At 39.1% G+C, this 27,200-nt stretch overlaps 1 protein-coding gene, 1 long non-coding RNA gene and 1 pseudogene across 3 annotated transcripts in view; all 3 read left to right on the top strand.

Annotated features, from left to right (window-relative positions):
* Nucleotides 1-4,140: 4,140 nt before the first annotated feature.
* On the top strand, nt 4,141-9,019 carry LOC122208736. The gene is made up of 3 exons (XR_006197345.1): nt 4,141-4,256; nt 4,526-4,603; nt 8,668-9,019. It is a non-coding gene; the product is annotated as an uncharacterized LOC122208736 (long non-coding RNA).
* A 327-nt stretch (nt 9,020-9,346) lies between these two features.
* Nucleotides 9,347-10,469, top strand: LOC122207716 (annotated as a pseudogene).
* A 9,039-nt stretch (nt 10,470-19,508) lies between these two features.
* LOC122208713 (zinc finger protein 420) overlaps nt 19,509-27,200 on the top strand; it is a 122,350-nt gene continuing 114,658 nt past the window's right edge. For both annotated transcript variants that reach the window (XM_042920079.1, XM_042920078.1), the window contains exon 1: nt 19,509-19,660. The gene's annotated coding sequence lies outside the window, so the exon portion shown is untranslated. The remainder of the gene's footprint in view (nt 19,661-27,200) is intronic.

The raw sequence follows: 27,200 nt of genomic DNA, 5'->3' as shown, positions 1-27,200 counted from the left end.
CCTGAGCCAAAGTCGGACGCTTAACCGATTGAGCCACTCAGGCACCCCTAAATTTTTTAATATTTTATTTATTTTTGATAGAGAGAGAAAGCACAAGTGGGGAGGGGCAAAGAGAGAGGGAGACACAGAATCTGAGGCAGGCTCCAGGCTCTGAGCTGTCAGCACAGCTGACAGGGGTGTTGCCTGGCTGGCTCAGTCAGTACACCATGCAACTCTTGATCTTGGGTTCATGAGTTTGAGCCCCACATTGGGTGTAGAGATCACTTAAAATACATAAATTAAACTTAAAGTAAAATAAAATAATTGCTGGGATAATTGGGAGAAATTTGAATTGTACCATATGTTAGATCATGATATTGTGTGATCCATTGTTAAATTTCCTAAGTGTATTTATTGTGGTTATATTAGAGAATATACCAATTTATAGGACATGTGTAAAATATGGACATGTCTGTAAACATAGATTATACAGTAAATGGCCTTATGTAATTGGACAGCCACCTGGGAGAGAGAAAAAAAATTGGATCCCTAATGCCACGCTCAAAGCAAAATAAAACGCAAATGCATCAAAGATATGGATTAAGAATTGACTTAAGAATTGAACAAAAAATATAAGATAAAACCATGGAAGAAAATAATAATGTGAAATTAACTCAAAACCATGAAGTCATTGTAGGAAAATATATTTGTCTACTTTTTCATGGAAAAATATTTGAAACACTATTGAAAAAATATAATTCCTAAACCGGCACATTTTTTAAACAGAAAACTGTCTATATTGCTTAATAACAAAAATAGGGAATACAAATCATTAAGAGAAGATATAAACAACGATCTAACAAAACAAGTGAGTATGAAAAAGTACGTCACATAAGAGACACTGCAAAGGAATTTTGCTCCTTTGGAAAGATTTTTATCTCCTGTCCCAATATGATAGAAATCATTTAGAAATGTAGTTTTTACCTATCAGATTGACAAAATAAATTTGGTATCTAATCTTTTAGCCACAGAGTAGGAACATGGTGATCTATACATGTTGCTGTTGGACAGCTAAATTGGCATAACCTAAAGGAGGGCAGTAGCAAATACCTATCAAAACTTAAAACACAGGTACATATATCCCTAGAATTTATGGAGAAATTTATGTAACAGCTGTTTTCAACATATCCACAAGAAACAAGAATATATTTTTTGGCACTGGTGTAATAGCAAAAGAAGAGGGTGGGAGGTAGGGAGTGAGGATCAATTACAGTAATAAATTAGTTATATAAATTATCATCCATCTATTCAATGGACTATATAGCAAATTAAAAGAATGCAGTATGTGTATTACTATGAAATTAAAATATTTTTTAAACTTTATTTACTTTGAGAGAAAAAGAGAGTGTACAGCAGGAGGGGCAGAAAGAGGGAGAAAATCTTAAGCAGGCTCCATACCTAGCACGGTGAGATCACAATGGTGAGATCATGATCTGCCAAAATCAAGAGTGGGGCACTTAACCAACCCAGATGCTCCTGAAGTTACAAATATTTTAAGCGTATATTACAAGCTAATATTTTTGTTGAAGTTTATATTTATCTATACATATGAACTCACACGCACACACACACAAACACCCACATATATATTGTGGTGTGAGAGTGGTGAATGCACTGGTTGCTTGGAGAATCTTGGGTGTCAATACTGGGGACAAGGGCACAAGGTGTTCATTTTTCACCTTGTATATTTTTTATTTTATTTAGCATATGCAAAATTAGTCAACCAATTTTATACCATCAACAAAAACCTTAAACCATTTAAAAAATCAAACTTGGGTTGCAATTCTTTTTTTTTTTTAATGTTTATTTATTTTGAGAGAGAGAGCATGAGAGCAGAGGAGAGAGAGGAATGAGAATCACAAGAAGGCTCTACGCTGTCAGCATAGAGCCCAATGCGGGGCTCAAACCCATTAACTGAGATTATGACCTGAGCGGAAATCAAGAGTCAGACACTTAACCCCTTAGCCACCCAGGCGCCCCTGTAACCCTTTTCTACTTTCTAGTGGTCACTAAACTTTTTTGACTTTGGTTTCCAAAGTCTGTTGAACAGAGTAATGATTCCCCAGGTGGGATCAAGTAAGCCAAGGGCATTGGCACCCTTCTGCCACTGAGGCAGTGGTCACTAGTCTGGAGGGTACCCACCCACCCCACCGTGCTGGTTCACCAAGGAGGGCAGTCTGCCCTAGGCACAGGCGGTTAGAGCCCGGGTGGTGCTGTCAAGGGTGTAGTGCACTCAAAGGATTCTGGAGATTGTAGTTCAGGCCTCCCAAACGCCTCCGAGTTGCGCAGGCGCAAGATGCTATTTGGTAAAGTGAGCTTCAGCCTTTGGCCTTGTTGGGACCGTTTACTGTGGCATCTGCCAAGCTCCAATCCCTTCTTCACACTCTGGCGCCGGACTTCTTGGGTCTGAAAGGCTCACAGGCTCGAATGGACATAAGCGTAGCCTTGCGATTGGAGGCCTTATATCAGGTAAGTTTGTGCATTTGTCGCCGCGGTGTTAGCAAGTTGAGATGTTAACATCTGGAGATTGATTCACGTGTGAGGACTACCGGGACTGATTCTGGTCAGCTGTGCTTCTGGAAGCCATGGCCTTTTCAGGGACAGAAGCGCCACGGGGTCTTTGATATGGGGCCTGAATTGGGGCGCGTCTCCAGCTCAGGGTCTTAACTGAAGTGGGTTTTTCTCCTGCAGGTCTTGTCTCCAGGAGTCCTGTCCCCAGGTGTAGGGGAGACAGAAGAATGCTCAGGAGTAAGGTGGCACGGGGTAGGGGGCATTTGCGTCCGTGTCTCCAGACACTGCCAGCCGCCCAGAGGTCGTTCTGCTGCAGCTGGAGCCTGCTGGAGCGGAATTTGTCGGTTCTCTCTCCCATCCCTGTGACTATATTTGTATGAAGTGGAGAGAGCGGACAATGGGGAAGCAGGGTATAGGACTACCCTTTGCGGGTTGTTCTGGGAACTGAGGCCGGCGTTGCCCTGCCAGCCCTCCAGTGTCAGGACTCTGCCCTTTTCCAGAAGGGGAGCCTTGAAGAGGACTGGGCATTTGCTGCAAGACTGAAAGCCAGGTGAGGTAATGCTAATTTTCTGCTTCCTGAAACACAGTGAGCATTTGGCTTCTTTATCCTGACCTTTTCTGGGTAGGAGCATCTCTTTCAGGTCCTTCTAGCCATTTCCTTCCATTCCCTCTACTCAGCTGTGTTGCCTAGGTGCCTCCTCTGATTGGCAACCAGTGCTCAGGACTTTTACTTTTCTTTTTTCAAGGCTTATTTTATTTTATTTTATTTTATTTTATTTTATTTTATTTTATCTTATTTTATTTTTTTAATGTTTATTTATTTTTGAGAGAAAGAGACAGAGCACGAGTGGGGCAGGGAGGGGCAGAGAGAGAGAGGGAGACACAGAATCTGAAGCAGGCTCCAGGCTCTGAGGTGTCAGCACAGAGCCCTACGAGACTCTGGGCTCAAACTCACTCACTGAGAGATCATGACCTGAGCTGAAGTCGGTCATTTAACCCACTAAGCCACCCAGGTGCCCCTAAAACTTTTAGAGAAAGAGGGAGTGCAACCGGGGTGAGAATGGCATAGTGGGGGAGAGAGAGAATCCCAAGCAGGCTCCACCTCCAGTGCAGAGTCCACCACAGGGGCTGGTTCCAAAGACCCTGGGAACATGATCTGAGCAGAAATCAAGAGTCAGACACTCAACCAAGTCACCCAGGCGCCCTGGTTTATGTTTATAGATAGACCCAGCCTGTTTATTCTATCTATCCTTTCCTGTAAACACTGTCTTTATCACCCATATTTTCACCTTTTTCTTTTCTCTCATTTCAAAGCATTTGTTTTTAGGGGCACCAGATGGTTGAGTATCTGACTCTTGACTTTGGCTTAGGTCATGATCTTGCGGTTCGTGGGTGTGAGCCTCACATTGGGCTCTGCAATGACAGTGGGGAGCCTGCTTGGGATTCTCTCTCTGTCTCCTCTGTTTGCCTCTCCCCCCCCCCCCCTCAAAATAAATAAACTTATTTAAAAAGTGCATTAAAAATAAGTGAATTCAAGCATCTACTTTTATTATAACCTTAATACACTGATTTGTTTTTTCAGGGATTGGTGTTTAAGGATGTATCTATAGACTTGACTCAGGAGGAGTGGGAATGCCTTGATTTTGATCAGAGGGATGTGTACAGAAATGTGATTTTGGAAAACTATAACAACCTTATCTCAGTTGGTAAGCAAACCTATCTCTAAAAATTCAGTCTTCCTCTGGAATATTTGATCCTCTCACTGTGAATTTCTCAGCTTCTTTCAGATATCTTATATATTCCATTTCCCTGTTCCCAAAGAGATAGCTTGAGTTTTATAGAGTTGAAAATGTGCAGCTCTACCAAAGCTGAGACTGAAGCCCCATCTTCTCTAAATAATGACCTTTCCTCTTTAGTTTTGAATTCTGGGCTTCCCATAGCAAAACTATATACCATTTCTCTTTCCATTTCTAAGCCAGATATGGTATCCATACTGGAGCAAGGGAAAGAACCCTGGATGATTGGCAGAAAGCTGACAAGGGACCTGCTCCAGGTAAGTGTGGGATAGTCAGGCAAGGAGAGGGCATTGAAGGATGTAACCCAGCTGTTTACAGAGGAAAGACCTCTGCGAGATATTTTCTGGGAAGTTTTCGTCAACAGTCAAAACCTGTAAAGAAAAGTAAGACCTGTGCACCAAGCTGTCCAAATGTCCCTTACCTTTACCTCCAACTCTCACTTTCCATGATTCTCTTTCATGCTTCCTTCCCACTTCAAAGTGGGAAGTATAATCCTTGTACCTTTTCAGTGACCAATTTCTACATTTATTTTGTATACAATTCTAATACAATTCCCCATTTTCTTTTGCATTTCGATTTGTGTATCAGTATCTCTTAAAATTTTTGAGACTTCTCTTCCCTGAAACAGTTTTCTTTTTACTTCATTATTGTGTGTGTATTTATTCATTTATTCTTCTAATCAACAGTTACTGATTTTATAATTTGCATAAGATGCATTGTTAAGTGATGGAAAGATTATAAGACTTATAAGCTATTAAGAAGTTTATGGACTAAGGAACCTATGAATAAGTCCATAAATAATATTTTTTAAAGTAGACTCTACTACAAGAGGGGTTAAATAGGGAAGTCAGAAGAAAGGGCTAATGATGGGAAAGTGGAAAGCCCCTGTCTTACTTCATTTGGGCTGCTATAACAAAGTACCAGAGACTTGGTGGCTTATGAACACAAATTTATTTCTCACAGTTCCAGAGACTGGGAAGTTCAGGATCAAGGCGCCTACAGATCTAGTGTCTGATGAGAGTCTACTTCCTCATAGTTGATCATCTCACTGTAACCTGAGCAGAAGGGGGAATCTCTCTGGGGTCTCCTTTATAAGGACACTAATCCCATTCATAAGAGTTCTGCCTGCATTACCTACCTAATCACCTTCCAAAGCCCCCCCTCCTAATACTGTCACCTGAGGGGTTAGAATTTTAATATATGAATTTGGGGGGAATATAAACATCCAGTCCATTGCAGCCCCTACAGAGATGTGATAGCTCGTGCATTGGGAGTGATTGCAGTCACCTCTGTAGAGAGTATTTGGGATAAAGAGCAGCACAGAACTCAACCCAGGGCTTGATCTCGTCAACTGTGAAATCATAACCTGAGCCAAAATCAAGAGTTGGACGCTTAACCAACTGAGCCACCCAGGAGCCTCGCTTTCTTTATTTTAATAGAATGGTCTTCATTTAGGTTTTCTGTATTATCTCATGATTAAGTTCAAGTTATGTTTCTCCTGCCAGGGTACGAAAGATGTGATATTTTGTCCCTCTTAGGGCATCATATCTAAAAGTATATGATTTGCTTCTGACCCTCATTGATAATGTTAATTTTGATTACCTGGCTTCGATACTCTCCACCTTCTCTATTGTATAGTTTTTATTTTTTCCTGCAACTAAGAAGTCATCTATAGGAAGGCACCATGAAAATTGTATTCCTCATCAAATGCCCCCACCACTAGATTTAGCATCATTGATGGGTCTTGCTTATACCAGTCTTAACTATGAGGGTTGCACTATAGTCATTTATTTTTAACCTTTATTGATTTTTGAGACAGAGAGAGAGCATGAATGGGGAGGTTCAGAGAGAGAGGGAGACACAGAATCTGAAACAGGCTCCAGGCTCTGAGCTGTCAGCACAGAGCCCGACGTGGGGCTCGAACTCATGGACTGTGAGATCATGACCTGAGCTGAAGTCGGATGCTCAACCGACTGAACCACCCAGGCGCCCCAGTCATTTTTCAGTTCCAGCACTCCCTCTGTATTTCTCAGTCTGTTTTCTATTGTATGGAAATATCTTCACTATTTGTCTAGCTATCAGATTTATTTTGGTTTCTATTCCTCACTGATGTGGACTCCTGGATTTGTACTCTTTGCAATGGTTTATAATTCATTAATTATTTTAGTGCTTAAACCATCCCAGGTTTGGCAAGTCAGAGCCTCTTCAAGCTAGCTCTGAGTCTTTCTGACATGCTAACATAATTTTTTAAGTGCTCACTTACTTTTTGGCACAAAAATGTATTTAAAGATCTTTTCCTTTCAAAAAACCTTTTTAAAGATTCTAGGGAAATATGTTGTATTTGTTTGCCAGGGTTGTGAAAGAGAATCTTTTCTGTGCTTCTCTCCTAGCTTCCATTGGCTTGCTGGCAATCTTTGGCATTCTTTGTCTTTTCCTGCATCACCTTGATCTTTGCCTTCAGCTTCACATGTTCTCTCTCTCTCTCTGTCTCTCTCTGTCTCTGTGTGTGTGTGTGTGTGTGTGTGTGTGTGTGTGTGTGTGTGTTACCAGATTCCCTTTGCAAGGACACTAGTCATATTACATTAGGGGCTCATCCTACTCCAGTATGATCTCGTCTTAATTTAATTAATTCTGTTTACAATGACTTTGTTTTCACAAAGGTCACATTCTGAAGTACAGGGGGGTAGGTGGTAAGGAGATCAACGTATGAATTTGTAGTGGACACAATTCAACCCCATAACATTTTCATACATATAAAAATTTTGAAACCAAGTTGCACAGTCTGAGTAATAACACAGTGAAGACCCATCTTGCTACTATGTAGTTTAAGAAATAGAACATTGCAAGTACCTTCAGGGCCCCTTATGTGCCCAATTACGGCTATTGTTTTTCCCTTCACTATGTGGTTTGAAATGAGATTAAATGTGGTACACATCTTGGTATCTAGTCATGCAGGTTCTCACATCCTTGCTTCTTTGTTAGAAGTATGGGTTATGATCCACTGGTGACACACAGGTAGATTACTGAATTTTAAAATGATCACCAATAGTTCTACTCAGATTATGCCAAAATTGATTATAAAACTAAAATCATTTGTCTAATTTGCTTTTGGTAGTTGGAGGTGTCTTTGTAAAATTCAATTTGGAGCCATCTGGGTGGCTCAGTCAGTTAAATATCTGACCTTTAATTTTGTCTCAGGTCATGCTCTCCCAGTTGTGGTATTGAGTCCCACATCAGCCTCCACACTGGACATGGAGGCTGCTTAGGATTCTCTTTCTCCCTCTTCCTCTGTTCCTCCCCTGCTTGTGCATGTGTCCTCTGTCCCCGAATAAATAAGCATTTTAAAATGTAAAATTCCATTTTAAAATAATTATATGGAATATTTCCAAGATTTCAATGGCAAATCCATAAAATAGGGTATATTCAGGGAAGTCTAGCTTTTATCCCAGTCTGTTCCACACTGTTCTCCACCCCCCACCCACCCACTCCCCCCCCCCCCCCCAGCAAGACTTTACCTTTCCATTTTTTTCCTAAATAAAAGCAATGTGTATATCTTAAAATACTTTCACGGCAGCATACTATATACAATTTAGTCCACCTTCCTTTTTTCACTTAACAATATATTCGGGAGATAACTTCAGGGAGGTCTGAAGATTTTCATCATTCCTTTTTATGGTTGGAAAATATACTCCACTTAGTAGATGCACCATAGTTTTTTCAACCAGTTACCTAAGGATGGACATTTGAGTTAGTTCCAGTCATTGCTATTATAAATTGTGCTGCACTGAAGGGCATTGTGAGTAAATCTTCCAAAATTTATGTCAGTATATGTTTAGAGTTGAGTCATGTCATTCATATTGTTGGTTTATAAAAGGATAAGTAAGTATATAATTTGGCTAAATGTTGCTGAATTCTCCCCCACGGGGGGGGGGGGGGGGGTGGGTACCATTTTGTCATCCAGCTAGTAATGAGTGAGAGAGTCCATTTCTCCATAGCTTCCTGAAAGAATATGCTGTCAAACACTTAGACTTTTGCCATTCGTACAGTTGCAAAATATTATCTGTGTAGTTTTAATTTGTGTCAAAAATTGAAAACTATTCATTTAAAATTTCCTAGTTATCTCATGATCCCGTATGACTTCCTATCAATTCACGTGCTTTGTGCATTTATCAAATTCCAAGAGTGTATTTGATCACTGTATAAATCATTCACATCTCATATACATTAATTTTAATTTAAGTCCCCTATTTATACCATAAAAGTTTCATTTCTTCCGGGGGGCGGGGGGGAAGCAAATGTTTTCTATTATGCTTTCTTTCAGACCACGAATCTAGGTGTAAACCAAGGAATTATCTCTGAAGGAGGAAGTTTATGAAATAGAATCACCCCAATAGTTTATATTGGAAAGTCTTACAAAACATGAACTTGAGTGTTCCTGTTACAGAAATGACTGGGAATGAAAAGAAAAACTGATGAAAAACAAGGATCTTGTGAGAAAATTTTTAATCAAGTTATTTTCAACTATGAAAATGTATACACTTTCAGTCAGCACCCATCTCTTACTCCATATCAAAAAACTTACATTGAAGACAAAGCCTGGGAATGCAAGAACTATGAGAAAGGTTTTGTATGTGACTTCCAACTAACTACACATCAGAGAATTGATACTGGTAAGAAATTCAGGAACCATAAGGAATATGGGAAGGCCATTAGTAGGTGTTCAAAACATTTTCAGCATCAGATCATGTTTATTAATGAAAACTGTGAACATAAGGAATGTGGTAGAGTCTTAGACTGTGTCCACCAGAGCATTCATACTGAGGAGAAAATCTATGAGGGTAAAGAATGTGGAAAAGCCTTTCTATATTTCTATCACATCAGAGAGTTTACACATGTGAGGAACCCTGTCTAGCTAAGGAAAGTGGGATTTTTTTTTTAATCATTCCTCAGACCTTATTTATCATCAGATACTTCTTGCCAATGAGAAAACTTATCAATGTATGTTATATGGAAAAGCCTTTAGTAGCAAACCAGCCATTACTCTGCATCAGAGAATTCACGCTGGTAGAAACCATATATATGTAAGAAGTGTGGAAAAGCCTTTCATAGCAATTCAATACTTATAGAACATCAGAGAGTTCACACTGGTGAGAAACCTTATATATGTAAAGAATGTGGCAAAGCCTTTCATTATTCCTTGGATCTTAAAAGACATCAGAGAATCCAGACTGGTGAAAAACCCTATGAATGTAAGGAATGTAGCAAGGCCTTTAAGAGTGCATCGTATTTTTTTATACAGCATAGAATTTGTAGTGGTGAGAAACCCTATGAATGTAAAAATTGTGCTAAGACATTTGGAAGTAGCTCAACCCTTAATCGACATAAGAGAGTTCATACTGGTGAAAAACCCTATATATGTAAAGACTGTGGAAAGACCTTTTGTAGCAGTTCAAAATTTACAGAACATCAGAGAATTCACACAGGTGAGAAGCGCTATGTTTGTATGGCACGTGGAGAGACCTTTTGTAACAGTTCTATACTTACAGAACATCAGAGAATTCACACTGGTGAAAAACCATATGTCTGTAAAGAATGTGGAAAGGCCTTTTATCACTTTCAGACCTTCATCAACATTGGGGACTTCATATGATTGAGAAACCCTATGAGTGTAAGGAATGTGGGAAAACCTTTAGTAGTAGCTCTGCCATTATCTGGCATCAGAGGATTCATACTGGTGAGAAACCCTTTGAATGTAAGGAATGTAGAAAGGCATTTTATCATTCTTCAGACCTTTCTCAACATCAGAGAATTCACAAGGGTGAGAAACTTTATGAATGCAAAGAATGTGGGAAGGTTTTTGTACGTAGTTTAAATCTCAATCAACGTAGAAATGGTCATGGTGGTAAGAAGCTCTGAAAATAATCTGTTGGAAAGGCATTCACTTAATTTGAGTTAGGACTTCATGCTGATTAGATCCTGTAATTAATATGAGGAGCCCTTTATTTGGTATTGACAGCTGAAATTGCCCAAGGATATAGTAAATATTAGAAAACCATCAACAGTTCACTTACTTACTTAATTTGAATGAAGAAAATGAAAACTTTGGTGCATGTCAACCTTAAATACCAGACAATTTATTACAGAATAATCCTAGAATTTTATTTTACTTTTCCTAAAATAATTCTAGGTATTTTTTTGTCTTATGTATATTTACTGATTATTAAAATTGTTAATTGTGCTTACAGTTCTGGGCTGACTTATTTTTCTCCAAGATTTTGAACCCATCACTACTTATTCTTTCCAGTTGCTTTTCCTGCTGTTTTGGTGGTACAGTCTTATTTATATAAGCTTTAAAAAATATATATATATATAAGCTTAAGTTTCAGGGCAATGATTTATCATTCATTTGCATATGTTTATATATGTGTATCTATATACATACTTATATATCTGTAATTATACCTGTACCTTCTTTTCTTCATTATTTTTATTTTTATATATTTTAATACAAATAGAACTGTACTGCCTTTTTGAAGAGTTACTTTTTTTTGAAGAGTTACTTTTAATATTAACATTTTATTGTAATTTTTTCAGAAAATTTCAAAGAGCACAAAAGAAACTATTATAATAACCACTCTCAAAATTTTCAAAGCAAATTCTTTCAGAAAATTTTAAAAGAAACTCCTTTTCACAAATTGCCTTTCCTATGGTAGAGCATAGCATGAACAGTTTTCCAAGTCAGTAAATAGTATATCATTATCCTTATCTGAATATAGCTGATGTTTATCTGTGTGGCTCTACTATTATTTTACTAGTCTATTGATAAAATGTTTGCCTTCTAAATTTTGTCTTTATAAACAATGCTCCTTTCAACATCCTGTTTGCATTTCGTATACTTGTCTGCTTTATTTTTTATTTCTGAAACAATCTGTGAATGTCTTATACTTACGAAAATTTTAAATATTACAGATAAGCTAAACTCCCCTTTGACTATTTCCCTTCCTCTAGTTTCTCCCCTAAAGTTACCACTGTTGGCAGTTTCATTCGAGAGCCTTTTTAAAAACATTTTTTAAGTGTTTTATTTATTTTTGAGAGAGAGAGAAAGAGAGAGAGAGAGATACAGAGTGTGAGAAGGGGAAGGCAGAGAGAGGGAGACACAGAATCTGAAGCAGGCTCCAGGCTCTGAGCTGCCAGCACAGAGCCCAATGCAGGGCTCGAATCCATGAACCACGAGATCATGACCTGAGCTGAACTGAGATGCTCAACTGACTGAGCTATGCACATGCCCCTCAAGAGCCTTTTTAAAAATTTTTTTAACATTTATTCATTTTTGAGAGACAGAGAGAGACAGAGCATGAGCGGGGAAGGGGCAGAGAGAGGGAGACACAGAATCCAAGGCAAGCTCCAGGCTCTGAGCCGTCAGCACAGAGCCCTATGCAGGGCTCAAACTCACAAACTGCAAGATCATGACCTGAGCCGAAGTTGGTCCCTCAACCGACTGAGCCACCCAGGCGCCCCTCAAGAGCCTTTTTAAATGCAACTCCACACACGTTATATATATATTGCTTTCAATCGTATATGTTTTGCTTCAAGTATGGCAAAATTGAGATGCTTACATAACTGTCATTGGTATGTAATGAGTAAATGAATTATGAATGCATGAATATAACTAGTGAATTGTTTAGTGAATGTTAGTCACTATTATCTTCATCTATTTTATTTATGGAATGGTGTTGAGCTGTGGGGGATAAGCTTAGGGATCCCCTGGGCTTACACCAATGGGTTAGCAAGGCATAAAGAAATACAAAGTCATAAGATGCTCACACCTGAGTTTGGGTAAACCAGATTGGCACCCCAAGAATATGGGATGCAAAGGCACCCTGAGAATAGGGAGGCGCAAAGGTGCCAGAAATAGGGAGGTGCAAATGCACCCTAAAATAGAAAGGGGGTGCAGGGAACCCCCAAAATAGAGAGGGAGAGGCAAAGGCCTAAAATAGGAATGGTGCAAAGGGGCCCCATACATAGGTATGTAAAATAAACAAGATCAAATATATTCAGGGTGAAAGCACCCCCAATTTAGTTCTATAGCAGAAAAGCTGCTTTCACGGGAGAATAGGGCCAGGTTAGGTAAATTGGTGAATTGAACTATGGACCACTGCGCTGCAGGCAAAGCAGCCCAGAGCAGAGATGGTTAACAAAAGAAAAGGTGTCTTGTTAACCCTGAGGCTATTTCTCCTATCTGTCTCATCCCCCGCAGGCTGGCAAAGATAAACAGGCATGGCACCTTCCTGTCTGCCGTTAACAACCATCTACCCATCTGCCTGGTGCCAGGATTTTGTTTTATATTGACCCAAACCCCAAACACGGTATATCTTCAAAACCTCCCTTTCCCCCTCACAGCCTCAAGTTAATGTTTACAGTTTGTCTCTTTGTACACGCCCATCACCTTTGTAAGCCTTCTGATCTGAATAAATATGGGTCATGGACCCTTATTCGGGGCTCTCGTCTTTTCCTGGACATTAGCCATGTCTCGCTTTAATCCTGCATCTGCTCTTTTGCTGGCCAAAAAAGAACTTTAGACTTAAGAGTCTTCGACACTGAACCATAATGTACACTTTACTCACTAACAGATACTCCATATTGGGAAGAAAAAAAACAAAATCAAATAAAGATGTTAAGATGTAGTAAGCTCTTCCTGCAGAACTCAATCTTTATGCTGATCATGACATTCATATCAGAGAGAAAGTGTATATAAATGGGTATGGGGTGGTTGAGATCACAACTGTCACGGCATAATGAGAAGAGGTTTATTACCAAATGTATAATACAGAACACATTATCTGACTGATAAGAGAACACATAGGGTAGCTACCTATCTGAATACTGACTTGATTCTTATTGACATCACCCTTTTGTTAAGGATAAAATCAACACAAGTTACAATTGCTCTAGGAATAAATAATAGTGGGTATTCTGTATAGAAAATGTTGTTTGACAAAAGTACATGGAAGAAAATTACATTGATGCATGTACTAGAATGCTAGAAACTTTTATAATCTATATTTTTAAGAAACTCTGAAAAAACACAGAAATAGCTAAAGACAATGGAATGCATTTGTGAAAATAATTGAAATAGAGTACAGGTTTCCCCTGCTATTCAAAAGTACAGTGTTCCCCTACCCCCCCCCCAAAAAAAAAAGGAACAAAAGTGGTGTCCCTATGAAACCTTTTGCAGACTGAACTGATATAAAGCAAAGAGTATCCCCTGCTTTCCAAAGTTCACCATATGCCACTTTGCTTTTTAGGAAAGACCTATATTAGTATGGTGACAGCTTTTTTTTTTTTTTTTTTTTTTTTTTTTTTTTTTTTTTGTAAAAGTGAATATCCTCTTTGTATTTCTTTCTGTTAGCAAAAACAGGTGCAAATGTAGGTATTTTGTGAAAGTGAGGTGTTACAATGCAACCTTTCAGAATGATGTCTCTTGAAAAATTAACAATGTAGAGATTTTGGTCAAAAAAAGATAAGCATTATGACTTAGAAATTGATGTTACTACAAGCTAGAGAGTTTATGGGTTATATATATATATATATATATATATATATATATATATATATATATATATCCATCCTTTGTTTTGCTAATAATTTTGAAAAAATAAAATGCATGATATTCTTCAAAAAGTCTCCAGAGCTCAGTCAAGAGAAATATAAGCACTTAGTAGTCCAGTAAAACTAAATGAATAAATTACTCATTGCTAAAAAACATCACCTGACCTTTTTTTGAAGTTTTAATTTTAATTCCAGTTAGTTAACATACAGTGTAATATTAGCTTCAGGTGTACAATTTAGTGATTCAACACTTACCTTCAACCCACCTGCTGTTCATCACAATGAATGCAATCCTTAATCTCCATTAAGTGCACTCATCCCCCCAATACCTTCCCTCTGGTAACCATCAGTGTGCTCTCTATAGTTAAGAGTCTGTTCCTCGGTTTGCCTCTGTCTTTTCCCCCCATCCTAATTTGTTTTGTTTCTTAAATTCTACATGAGTGAGATCATATGGTATTTGTCTTTCTCTGACTGACTTATCTCACTTAGCTTAATACTCTCTAGCTCTATCCACATCATTGCAAGTGGTCAAATTTCATTCATTATTATGTATGAGTAATATTCCATTGTGTATATATACATACCACCTCTTCTTTATCCATCAGTTGATGGACACTTGGACTGTTTCCATAATTTGGCTATTATAGATAATACTACTATAAAGGTAGGGGTACATGTAGCCTTTTGAATTAGTATTTTTATGTTCCTTGGGTATATACCTCCTTGTGCAATTGCTGGGTCATAGAGTGGTTCTATTTTTAACTTTTTGAGAACTCCCTACTGTTTTCCAGAGTGGCTGCACAAGTTAGCATTTCCACAGTATAAGAGGGTTCCCCTTTCTCCGCATCTTTTCCAACACGTGTTGTTTCATGTGTTGTTGATTTTAGCCATCTTACAGGTATGAGGTGATATCTCATTGTAGTTTTGATTTGCATTTCCCTAATCATGAGTGATGTTGAGCACCTTTCTATGTGTCTGTTGGCCATCTGTATGCCTTCTTTGGAAAAATGTCTATTCATGTCTTCTGCTCAGTTTTTATTCTTTTTATTTTTATTTTTTTTAATTTTTTTTAATGTTTTATTTATTTTTGAGACAGAGAGAGACAGAGCATGAACAGGGGAGGGGCAGAGAGAGAGGGAGACACAGAATCGGAAGCAGGCTCCAGGCTCTGAGCCATCAGCCCAGAGCCCGACGCGGGGCTCGAACTCACAGACCGCGAGATGGTGACCTGAGCTGAAGTCAGACGCTTAACCGACTGAGCCACCCAGGCGCCCCTTCTGCTCAGTTTTTAATTGGATTATTTGTTATTTGGGTGTTGAGTTTTATAAGTTCTTTTTATATTTTGGATACTAACCCTTTATCAGATATCTTATTTGCAAGTACCTTCTCCCATTCCCAAACTTGCCTTTTAGTCTTGTTGATTGTTTCCTTCACTGTGCAGAAGGTTTTTATGTTGATGTGAAGTCCCAATAGTCTATTTTTGCTTTTGTTTCCCTTGCCTCAGGAGACATGTCTAGTACCTGATCTTTTTTATAAGCAAAATTCCCAAAATTTTGAGGAGCTTCTCATAGTTTATTTAAACATGGAAGCTTGACATTTAATTCTATGACTCTTGCATAGCATTGATTTTACAGTTGAAGGGCAAGACAAAACTTCTGATATCAGTTATGAATATTTGTGTGACATCCTGAATAAAACAGTAATTTTAATTCACAAGTCTATTCAGTAAAATCTAGATGATTGTTCATTCCAAAGAAGTTGAATAATATTTCTATAGTTTACATAGTTTACATAAAGTCCAAAAGGTTCTTTTTTTAATATAATATTTTTTAGTTTATTTACTTTGAGAGAGAAAGAGCACAGAGGAGAGGAGCAGAGGGGGAGAGAGAATCCTAAGTCGGTTCATGTTGTCAGTGCAATGCAGAGCCTGATGCAGAGCTCCATCTGATGAATTGTGAGATCATGACCAGAGCTGAGATTAAGAGTTGGATGCTTAACCAACTGAGCCACCCAGGTGCCCCCAAAAGGTTATTTTTAAAAGTGTTGATCCATCCTGGGGCACCTGGATAGGCTCAGTCGTTTGAGCTTCTGCTGAGGGCTCTATGCTGAGTGTGGAGCCTGCTTAAGATCCTCTGCCCCTCCCCCTCCTGTGCACCCTCTCTAAATAAATAAATAAATAAATAAATAAACAAGAAGTTTATTTAGAAAAATAAAAAAAAAGTTAAAAGTGTTGATCCATCTGGTATAATTTTCTTTCTACATCAAAAATTTCCTTTGGGCTTCGTGGCTGGCTCAGTCAATGAAGCATGCAGTTCTTGATCACGCGGTGATGAGTTCCACCCCACATTTGGTGTGAAGATTGCTTAAAGAAATAAACTTAAAATTTTTTTCCTTTAGCATCTATTTAGTTCAGGTATCCTGCCAGTCAATTATCTCAGTTTGTCAAAATAAGTATTTTGTCTTAATTTTTGGAAGATATTTTGGGGGCATAAGATTCTAAGTTGATGGAATACATACATATATGGTCTCCTGTTGGTTCTGTTTTGCTGGAGAACCCTAATACATCAAGGCTGTAAACATCTTTGTGGCTTCCTGCCTTCCACATGCTGCCAGTTTTGCAAAGTGGCTATCCCATTTTGCATTCCTGCTGGCAATGTATGAGAATTCTGTTTGGTTCACATCCTCATCAACAATTGATACTGTTTTTTCAATTTTAACTGTTTTATTGGTATGTAGTAGAATTACATTGCAGTTTTAATTTGCATTTCTCTGATAAGTACTGACTTTCAGCATCTTCCTATGCCATTTAAATACACACTTTGGTGAATGTCTGTGCAAACCTGTTGCCCACTTTTATTGGGTTGCTTGTCACCTTTTTCTTACTGAATTGTAGGAGGTCTTTTTTAAATTTATGATAGAAGTCTATAATGTATTACAAAGAACCCTTTCAAATATTTTCACTGTCTTCATAGTGTCTTTTAATGACATTTCTTAATTTTATTATTTTGTGTTTTTTTTTTCATTTTTAATGTTTATTTTTGAGAGAAAGACAGAGCACAGGCAGGGGAGGGGCAAAGAGAGAGGGAGACACAGAATCCGAAGCAGGCTTCAGGCTCTGAGCTGTCACCACAGAGCCTGACACGGGGCTTGAACCCATGAATGGTGAGATCATGACCTGAGCCGAAGTCAGACGCTTAACCGACTGAGCCGCCCAGGCACCCCTACATTTCTTAATTTTAATGAAGTCCTACTTTTTCTTTTATGGCTTGTACTTTTTACGTTCTGTTTAATAAATCTTTCCCCCAACAACATGAAGGTATTTTTCTACATATGTATTCTTTTAAAGTTATCTTAATTTTTACATTTAAGTGAAAATTTCACATTAGGCATTTTGTCAAAGAAAATCTTGCATTAATTTTGTGTACTATGTAAGGTGAGGATAAAGATTCTTTTTTTTTCCCTTGTGGATGTCTAATTGTTCCAGCACTATATACTGAAAAGACCATCCCCATCCTTCCTCCACTGAACTGATGTGGAATTTTTTTTTAAAGTGACTATTTTTTTATTTTCTATTGCATTTCCTTTGTCTGTGTTTTATCCTTGTACAAATATAACACTGTTCTGATTACCATAGCTGCAGTAGGTAGAATTCTAAGAAGTCACCCATGATATACAGCCCCCTGATGTTATTCCTGTGATAATGTTATAATACATGGCAAAAGAGATTTTGAATGTATTTAAAGTGACTAATCAGAAACCTTAAGATAGTTTATTTGGGTTGGCTGAACCAAATCTAATATGAGCCCTTTAAAAGCAGTGTTTTCTCTGTCTACTAAGCAGAAAAGAATTCAGAGATGTGTTCTAGCTGACCTGAAAGAAAGCGAACATTCATTGTGAATTGCCTGTGGGGGACATTTGGAAAATATCAGAGAGTGGTCCCCAGCTGACAGCCAGTACTGAAATAGGGACTTCAGTCCTACAACACAAGGAACTGAAATCTGCCAACAAAAATGAGCTTGGAAGTAAATTTTTCTCTGGATCCATTAAATGAGAACTCAGGCCAACTAATACCTTGATATAAGCCAAAGGGGCTTAAAAAAAACTCCTGGAATCACAGTAACTTATGTTCCAATGTCCAAAAGGGCTTCAAATATTTGGCAACCTTGGTCACTGTCAAGTTCCCAACATACTTTGACTAGTGCATGTGGCCTTGGGTCGCTCTTCAGGAAGAACGGACCTTTGCCTTTACTCCAGTCCTATTTGTCCTTATAAGGTTTGGAAAGAGGCAATATTGAAAGCATTGGATCAACACCAATACATACAACACACACCTCTGCAAGGGGACATAAATCTTCTTGCTGCTCCTGTTTGTCCACAATAAATGCTAAAGTTGATTGGGTATCTTTGCCTGTTATGGAAGGTATACAAATGTACACATCAGGGGAATTCAAAGGAAAACAACCATACATCCACCAGAAAGTTTAAATAGGAAAAGGCATACAATATTAAGTATGTTAAAAGGCAGAACAATTAGTACTACAAGACAGAGCTGGTGGAATTCCAATTGGGAAACCACCTGGGAACACCATTTGGCAATACCTACTAAAGCTAAACATATATGTAACCTATGACCTAGCAACTCTCCTCCTAAAAATATATGTAACCAAGATGACACATATACACAGCAAAAGACTACAAACAAGAATGTTTATGGAGCACTATTCTTAGTAGCCCCAAGCTGAAAACAAGCCAAATACCATCAACAATGAGAATGAACTAACTTTATTGATTAAACTCACAAACAATAATTGGCGGAAAGAAGTCAGACCAAAGGGGGAAAAGAGTGTACATACAATATGATAACATTTATGTAAGCTTCAAAATCAGGCACAACTAATCTACATTGTAAGTTAGATGATGGAGACTTTACAGGAGGCAGGTAGGGGACTTCTGGGGTGCTAGTTATACGGTCTGAGAAATCTCTGAAAATTTACCCAGCTGATTTGGGCAGTTTTTTATGCTACATTCAAAAACTGTACTTTAAACATTCAACATTTTTTTTTTTTAACCGTAAAATACAGTCTCGGGCACAGCAGCATAATCACAGAGGTCATAAACTGAAGCCAACGCACTCACACCATCACTCTTCCTCTCCTTCCCCACAAGCCTGACTGCCATTAGGGCCCAAGTATTCCTCATGTTTAGCCTCTACAGACTCCGCTCTATCGTGTCCTCCAACCGCGGGTCTTCCAAACTCTGCGGGGTCACCTCCCGCAGCAAAGCTCAAGCTGCGGCTGAGGGTTCAAGACTGTCCCGATCAGCTCTCCGGGGGGGTGGGGGGGAGGGGGGGGGATTTTAGGCCACACTACAAGTCCCAGAAGCCCTCGGGGCGGAAATAAACTTCCGGCGTTTAGCCGGAAGCAACCGGGATTGCGATTGCGAGTGACCCCGGTGGGAAACTGGGACTGTCAGGTTGCGTGGTTCGTCGGTAGTGAGCGGAGGAGCAGCAGGTTGTCGTTAGGAGCCCGGGGAGGATTACTCGGGTTGTGGGGTCTGTCGCGTTCTGGAGGCCTCCGGGTGTAACGTCACTTCCTTCTAAGGTGGTCAGCTCCGTAGTGCTGGAGCGAGTGGAACAGCGCAGCGACCGAGGCCATTGGTTTCTTCCGGGACTGGGGGACGTGAGCCTGACGCTGGGGAAGCTGAAGGTGAGGCGTGTCAGAGCCCGGCGTCGGAGACCGGCGTGTGTGGAGCCCTAGGCCTTAACACGTCAGTGTATGTGTGTGAGTATGTGACGTAATGTGCCTGTGAGACTGCATGGTTATGTGTGACCACTTGAAGGAGTGTTGATTGTGTCTCCAGCTGTGAGCGTACTTGTGCGAAGCTGTGAGATTGACTCCTCCTTTAATTATGTCGTTGCTTTTTTATGTGTCTATTCCCTCTCAGCTGTGCCTAGCCGGGAGCCGATTGCGGGCAGGCATCGATAGAGATATGCTCACACTGAGGCTATTTGGAGGTTCGACAGTTTCTGGAAGCTTGTGGCTGTGGGGTCTCTGTGGCTTGCTGCATTGCGGAAATCCAAGCTGGGCTACCAGCTGGAAAGGCCAATACAAGAGATGAGTTTTGATTGAAAAGGAATATGAGCTTTATTCAAGAGGCGGGTCAGCTAGCTGGGTAGGCCAACTCTTGTCCAAAGGCCAGCTCTCTGGTTTTTCCCTGGCCCGGACATTTTTATTTAGTTTTTTGTCTTTTTGTTTTTGTTTTCTTGTTTATCTTTGGCCCAGAGATTTTTTTTAAAAAATTTAATGTTTATTTTTGCGAGAGAGAGAGACGCACACACACAGAGTGTGAATGGGGGAGGGGCAGAGAGAGGGGGAGACACAAAATCGAAGCAGGCTCCAGGCTCTGGGCTGTCAGCACAGAATCCCACAGGGGGCTCAAACCCACAAACTGCGAGATCATGACCTGAGCTGAAGTCGGACACTTAACCAACTGAGCCACCCAGGCACCCCCGGCCCAGAGAATTTTAAAGGGGTTTAATCAGTAAGGGAGTGCAGTGGTCTGTGACATTTCTGGATTATGTGTAGACTTGTTGATGCCAGCTATAGAGTTATCTCAGTGCTTGGAGGTTGTGCAAGAAGTTCTGGTTCTTTGGTACTCTGAGTTTGGGCGGGTTGTGCAAGAAAGTCTTGTTCCTTGGTACCTGGGGGTTGTGCAAGAGTACTCTGTTCTTTCTGAAAAGGAGGGCAAGGTCTACAGATGCACAGAGGGAGGTCAGTAAAGTCATTTGTGTGACCTTAAACGAGAAAAACATTTTGCTAAAAGATTGCTGGGCTAATCAGAAAGCTAAGAGAGCTTCAAACAGACTTGCCTCTGTGGCCTGGGAACATTCTGGTCCTTTATTCCTGAAGGTCAGTGGTCTGCATATCTCAAAGGAAGCAAATTAGTTCTGTCACAGATCAGGGGCCTTGAGTCAGCAAGCAAGGAGTGTGTTAACTTGAAGGAAGTTAACTCTTAAGACCAGCTAGAGTCAGCCATTAACAGCTGCTCCCTCTCCTTGTAGCCATGGGGGCCCAAGTTCCCTGGAAATGTCCCTGCCTGATTTGGGAACTTAGAAAGATGAGTCCCAGATTAAAGATTCCAGATAAATTTATCTTTTAAGTCACAAACCTGATCTCAGATTGAGACTTTAAGAACCAGAAATAGTCCCAGGTTGGGGCGGGGGAAGGCTGAGAAAAAAGCCAGGGTTGTAAGATTCCAATCACTTCCCTCAGGAAATCACCTGGGGAGACCTGTGGGAATTCTCGACCTTCACTCTGTGGTACTCTCTGACTTTCTGGTTCTCAGTCTCTTTCTAACCTTCCTTTGAATGTTTACTTCTGAGTAAATGGAGGCGGTGGAAGTAGTTGCTTGTTTCTAACAAGTCAGTCTGGGCTCAAAGAAAGGCTTGATGTCCTCAAATGTCCACCAACAGATGAATGGATAAAGAAGATGTGGTATATATATAAGGGAATATTACTCAGCCATAAAAAAGAATGAACTCTTGCCATTTGCAACGACGTGGATGGAGCTAGAATGTATCATGCTAAGCAAAATAAGTCAGTCAGAGAAAGACAAATAGCATATGATTTTACTCATATGTGGAATTTAAGGAACAGATGAACATATGGGAGGGGGGAGAGAGAGAGGGAAACAAACCATAAGATACTTAAACAAATTTTTTTTGATGTTAATTATTTTGAGAAGACACAGAGAGGGGGAGACACAGTGTGAGTGGGGGAGGGACAGAGAGAGGGAGACACAGAATTCGAAGTAGGCTCCGAGCTGTCAACACAGAGCCTGACACGGGACCCGAACACATGGGACCCGAACCCAGGAGATGTGAGACCATGACCTGAGCCAAAGTTGGCCGCTCAACTGACTGAGCCACCCAAGCGCCCTAACCATAAGAGACTCTTAAAGATAGAGAACAAACTGAGGATTGATGGAGGGAAGGGGGGGGGGGGGGGGGGAGATGGGCTAGATGGGTGATGGGTAGTTAGGAGGGCTCTTATTATGATGAGCACTGGGTGTTATATGCAAGTGATAAATCACTGAATTCTACTCCTGAAACCAGTATTGCACTGTTAACTAACTAGAATTTAAATAAAAATTGGAAAAAAACGAAGAAAGAAAGAAAGACTTGGTGTCTCAATATTCTTTATTCCTTACCAATTAATGGCTTTGTCTTAACTTTGTAAGTTAACTTACACGGGTCACCAGAGACTAAAGGAAGAGCCACTATTGGACAACTGAGAGTTTTATCCAAGGTAAATCATTCTTTCGTCTCTGAAGTGTTTTCTGTTTTTTCATGGTGTGGGAATTTTTGCTTTTTTTCTTTTGAAACTCCATAAAAGGGATCCTTTTAGTGTTCTGGTCTTTAGGCTTGGCTATTCCATAGAATAATGGGGCCAGAAGGAATGGATCCAAAGAAGTTATTCCACTCCATTTTGCTCCTTTTGACCTAAGGTACATTTATTCACCTGATAAATATTTCAATTCCATTTTTATACTTAGTCTTTTTCTAAGATTTTTTAAGGACTAGAACACATCTCTGAGTAAAATTCAAAAGCCTTGATTTTGAGTATTTATTTTTCAATTTTCTTGTTTTTTTTTTATGTATGTGTGTTTTTAAAGTAAGCTCCAGGCCCAGTGTAGTGCCTGAACTCACGACCCTGAAATTAAGAGTCATGTGCTCCACCCACTGACCCAGCCAGGTGCCCCTCAATTTTATTTTTTATTGTTTAAGTATTTAAAAGGTTCAGAAGAGTATACAGTGAATTCCTCCTTCCAGCCTTGCCTCTAGTCTCATACTTTTCCTATTTCAGAGGCAGCCAGTGTGACTAGTTTCTTGAGTACTGACTGCCAAAGGAATTCTCTGTACTTTCAGATGGCTATCAGTCTTTCACTATTATAAACAATGGTGGGATAACTTTCCTTGAATATATAACATTTAGCTTATCAATGAGTTTATTGGTAGGATGAATGCTAATTTCTTGGATGAGTTTTATGTGGACTTTAAATTTTAATAGTTTTTGCTATGTTTTCCCTCATAAAGGCTATATTGTCACTTTTCTAACCAATATTTTCTGATTTTGTGTTTCAGTCAAGGTATTTTGCTGGTTGTTGGAAAGTTTAAGGAAATTATTAATATGCTATTGTAGGGTTTTTCAAACTATGGGGTTGTTAACCTGATTTTTGTGTGTGGTAAAATCAATTTGCTAAGTCCTGACCAGCATTTTCTTTAACTTTTCATTGTGAAAAATTCAAACATGTACAAAAATAGATAAAATAGCAATGAACCGGGGCGCCTGGGTGGCTCAGTCGGTTAAGTGTCTGACTTCAACTCAGGTCACGATCTCGCGGTCCGTGAGTTCAAGCCCCGCGTCGCGCTCTGGGCTGATGGCTCGGAGCCTGGAGCCTGCTTCCGATTCTGTGTCTCCCTCTCTCTCTGCCCCTCCCTTGTTCATGCTCTGTCTCTCTCTGTCTCAAAAATAAACAAACGTTAAAAAAAAAAAATAGCAATGAACCTCTATGTACCACTTTGCTAGGCTTCTGTAGTGATTGACTCATGACCAGTTGTCTTTAATCTACCCACCTAGGATTATTTTGAAGTATTTTGAAGTACATACCAGAAGTATCATTCTATTCATAAATGTGTGTATAAATGATAGTCTTTTATTTATTAAAAAAATTGTTTTAATGTTTATTTATTTTTGAGAGAGACAGAGCGTGAGTGGTAGAGGGCAGAGAGAGAGAGGGAGACACAGAATCAGAAGCAGACTCCATGCTCTGAACTGTCAGCACAGAGTTTGATGTGGGGTTCGAACCCATGAACCATGAGATCATGACCTGAGCCAAAATCGGATGCTTAACTGATTGAGCCATCCAGGTGCCCCATAAATGATAGCCTTTTAAAAATATAATCAAATACCATTATCCTCACTGAAAAAATAATAATATTTCCTTAATATCAGATATCCAGTTAGAGTTTAGATTTCCCCACAGGGCAGATAACTTTGTTTTTAAGATTTCTTTGAATCTGGGCCCAAATAGGATCCATGCATTGTGATGATTCATAAGTCTTTTAATAGTCTTTTTTAAAATCTTTAGTTTCTCATTCTTTGTCTCTTTCCTTGCAATGAATTTTTTGAAGAAACTGGGTGATTGTCCAGTAAAATTTCCCACAATTTGTCATCATTAACGTGTTTTTATGTATTTCTTAGAAGTTGTATCTAGAGGCTCAATCAAGAAGTTGTATCTAGAGGCTTCCTTCCACCCTCTTCCCCACCTCTTTGGCAAAATGATTTCACTGATGCTAATGTATATTTCCACGAAGAGGCACATAATGTCTGCCTCTTTTTGTGATATTTTCTATTATTATTTCATTAGAGATTGCTAAATAGTTATGGTCTAATTCATTAATTGTATCTTCTTTCTTTAACTGGAATAATTATAGAAAGTGAAAATTTTCCATATCAACTTCTTGGTTATCTTGAGGTACAGATTGCTCAAGGGAGGCAGGACAGATTTTTTTTTCTCCTAACTTACCAGTTTTCAAAATGAGGAAATAATGAACGATAATGAAATGATGTTTTGCTAGCATTCTCTTCTGGGGACCACTGATTTTCTTCTTTACCATTATTATAAAGGTATGGATTTTGATACACTTAAAAGTTTCAATCTATTGTAGTTATTTTATTTATGTATACTTAAATTCGTATTGTGTCATATTTGACCATTTGGAGCCTATTCAGGTTGGCTCATGGGTCTTTTTGACTTGATCTTAGTAGCCTTTGATAGCTTTCTTGCTTTTTGGTAGATCTTCTCTGTCAGGAGTTGACAAACTTTCTGCTAAGGATCATATAGTTAGTTTTTTAGGTTTATGGGTCATACTTTCTCAGTTGCAACCACTCAACTTTGTTGTAGAGTGAAAGCAACCATATATAATACATAAACAAATGGATGTGGCTGAGTTCCAATGAAACTTTATTTCCAAAAACAGACAATGGGTATATCAAATAGGAGCGGAATTTAAAAGGTGAGGGGCACCCAGGTGACTCACTCAGTTACGTGTCTTTTTTTTTTTTTAAGTTTATTTATTTTGAGAGAGACAGAGACAGCATGAGTAGGGGAGGGGCAGAGAGGGGGGTGGAGGGAGGGAGAGAGAGAATCCCAAGCAGGCTCTGCGCCATCAGCGCACAGCCCAAATGTAGGGCCCAAACTCATGAAACCGCGAGATCATGACCTGAGCAGAAACGGAGAGTCGGATGCTTAGCCGATTGAGCCACCCAGGCGCCCCAACTGTCTGACTCTTGATTTCAGCTCAGGTCATGATCTCATGGTTCATGAGTTCAAGCCCTGCATCAGGCTCTGCATTGTAAGTACACTGTCAGTGCAGAGCCTGCTTGGGATTCTTTCCCTCTCCCTCTGCCCCTCCCCTGCTCATGCTTTCTCTCTTTCTCTCTCAAAATAAACAAACGTAAAAAAATTAAAAAAAAAAATTTAAAAGGTGAAATTTAGTATCTAGTTTAGTGAATGCTGATAGAGATGATTTCATTGTTACAAAGAATAGGTACCAGCTGCAGTTTTTAAGCAAACACCTCCCACATACACACCTTCTGAACACACACTTAATGGAAATCAAATTCCCTGTAACACCCATGAAAGAGAAATGCTATTACTCTGTTTCTAAGAAGCAATTGTCAGATTTCTGGTAATGTTTCAAATCAGAACCTCACCTTTTATATGAAAAGGCCTCTTATAAACTTGATAGTGTGTTTAGGGGGAAAAAATGGATACATGGAATTTATTGGAGTTAAATTTGAGAGAAAAGGAAAAGTAGAAGACTCATATTAATATGTGTTATTTTATTGTTATGCATTTCTACCCTTTGTTTGTGAGGTTACTGGCTGAATAATGCCCCAAATAGGACTTGTCTCATGGCAGGGATCCAAAGTGATTGAGTTGTATTGAATTATATTTAATTGAAATAAATTGCAAACAAAACCAGAAATCAAGCAGTGGGCTGATTGGGCCAACACGCCATTATTACCCTCTTCTAGGCTCTTGTACATTTCCTAACTCAGGCCTCCTTCATATTAATGGGAAATGGTATTTTAAGATGATATTCTAGGTGCTAGGATATTCATTGCTACTGGGTTGATCATTGTTTCTATGGCTTTACAAAGCTAATATATACGTATCTTTTAAAAGATTAAAAAATAGGGGCGCCTGGGTGGCTCAGTGACAACCACTCAGTCATTTGAGTGTCTGTCGATTTCGGCTTAGGTCATGATCTCACCATTGTGAGATGGAGCTCCACATCCGGCTCCCGCTGAGCATGCAGCCTGCTTGGGATTCTTTCTCTTCCCCCCGCCACCCCCCCCACCCCCCCACCCTCCCCCCCGCTTGCTTGTGGGCTCATTCTCTCTCTCTCAAAAATAAACACTAAAAAAAGAGAAAAGATTAAAAAATAAACTGTCACAATCCCAAGGAGCCTAGAGATATGATGAGTTAATGTAATGTGGTATCTTGGATGGGATCATGAAACTGAAAAAGGACAATTCTTTATTCCTTGCTTTATAAAGTGTGGAAAAAATATTCTGATTCTTTATTCCCCACTTTATAAAGAGCACTCAATAATAATAGTGATTTGATTACTGAAACCAATTTTCTATTTTTGGTGTTTTTTTGTTTATTTTAATCTTTTTGTTTTTTTAGGGTATATTCTAGTAGGAATATGGAATCAAATTACTGTGTTCTAGAGTCATTTGGAATAGTGCCTCTTGAGAGGCTATGCCACAAATTGGAATCACATTTGTTTGTTTCACTTTTTAATTTTTAGAGATTGCTCTTTTAAAATTTAGTTTTGTCTTTTAAAATTTAATTTAATTTTTAAAAATTTAAAATTTTAATTTTGTCCTATAATTATATAAAGTACTTGGTCCCAAAGTCAAATATGCAAAAGAAGGTTTAATTTGATCTCTTCCTCCATTGTTGTACTTTCTACCTATAAGTAGTCACTTTCTTCTGTGTTGCAGTTTATTCCATCTTTTAAAATATACTATAAGGAAGCACATGAGTGTATATGTATTATAGGTATTTGTATTTATCTATACCAAAAGCAACAAAACAAAAAGTAGATAAATGGACTTCATCAAAATTAAAAACTTTTGTGCTTCAAAGAACATCATCAAGAAAGTCAAA

The sequence above is a fragment of the Panthera leo genome, chromosome E2 (assembly GCF_018350215.1).
Source record: "Panthera leo isolate Ple1 chromosome E2, P.leo_Ple1_pat1.1, whole genome shotgun sequence".
Classification (NCBI taxonomy): domain Eukaryota; kingdom Metazoa; phylum Chordata; class Mammalia; order Carnivora; family Felidae; genus Panthera; species Panthera leo.
The sequence above is the reverse complement of the archived record's forward strand: the minus strand, read 5'-3'. Positions and strand labels throughout refer to the sequence as shown.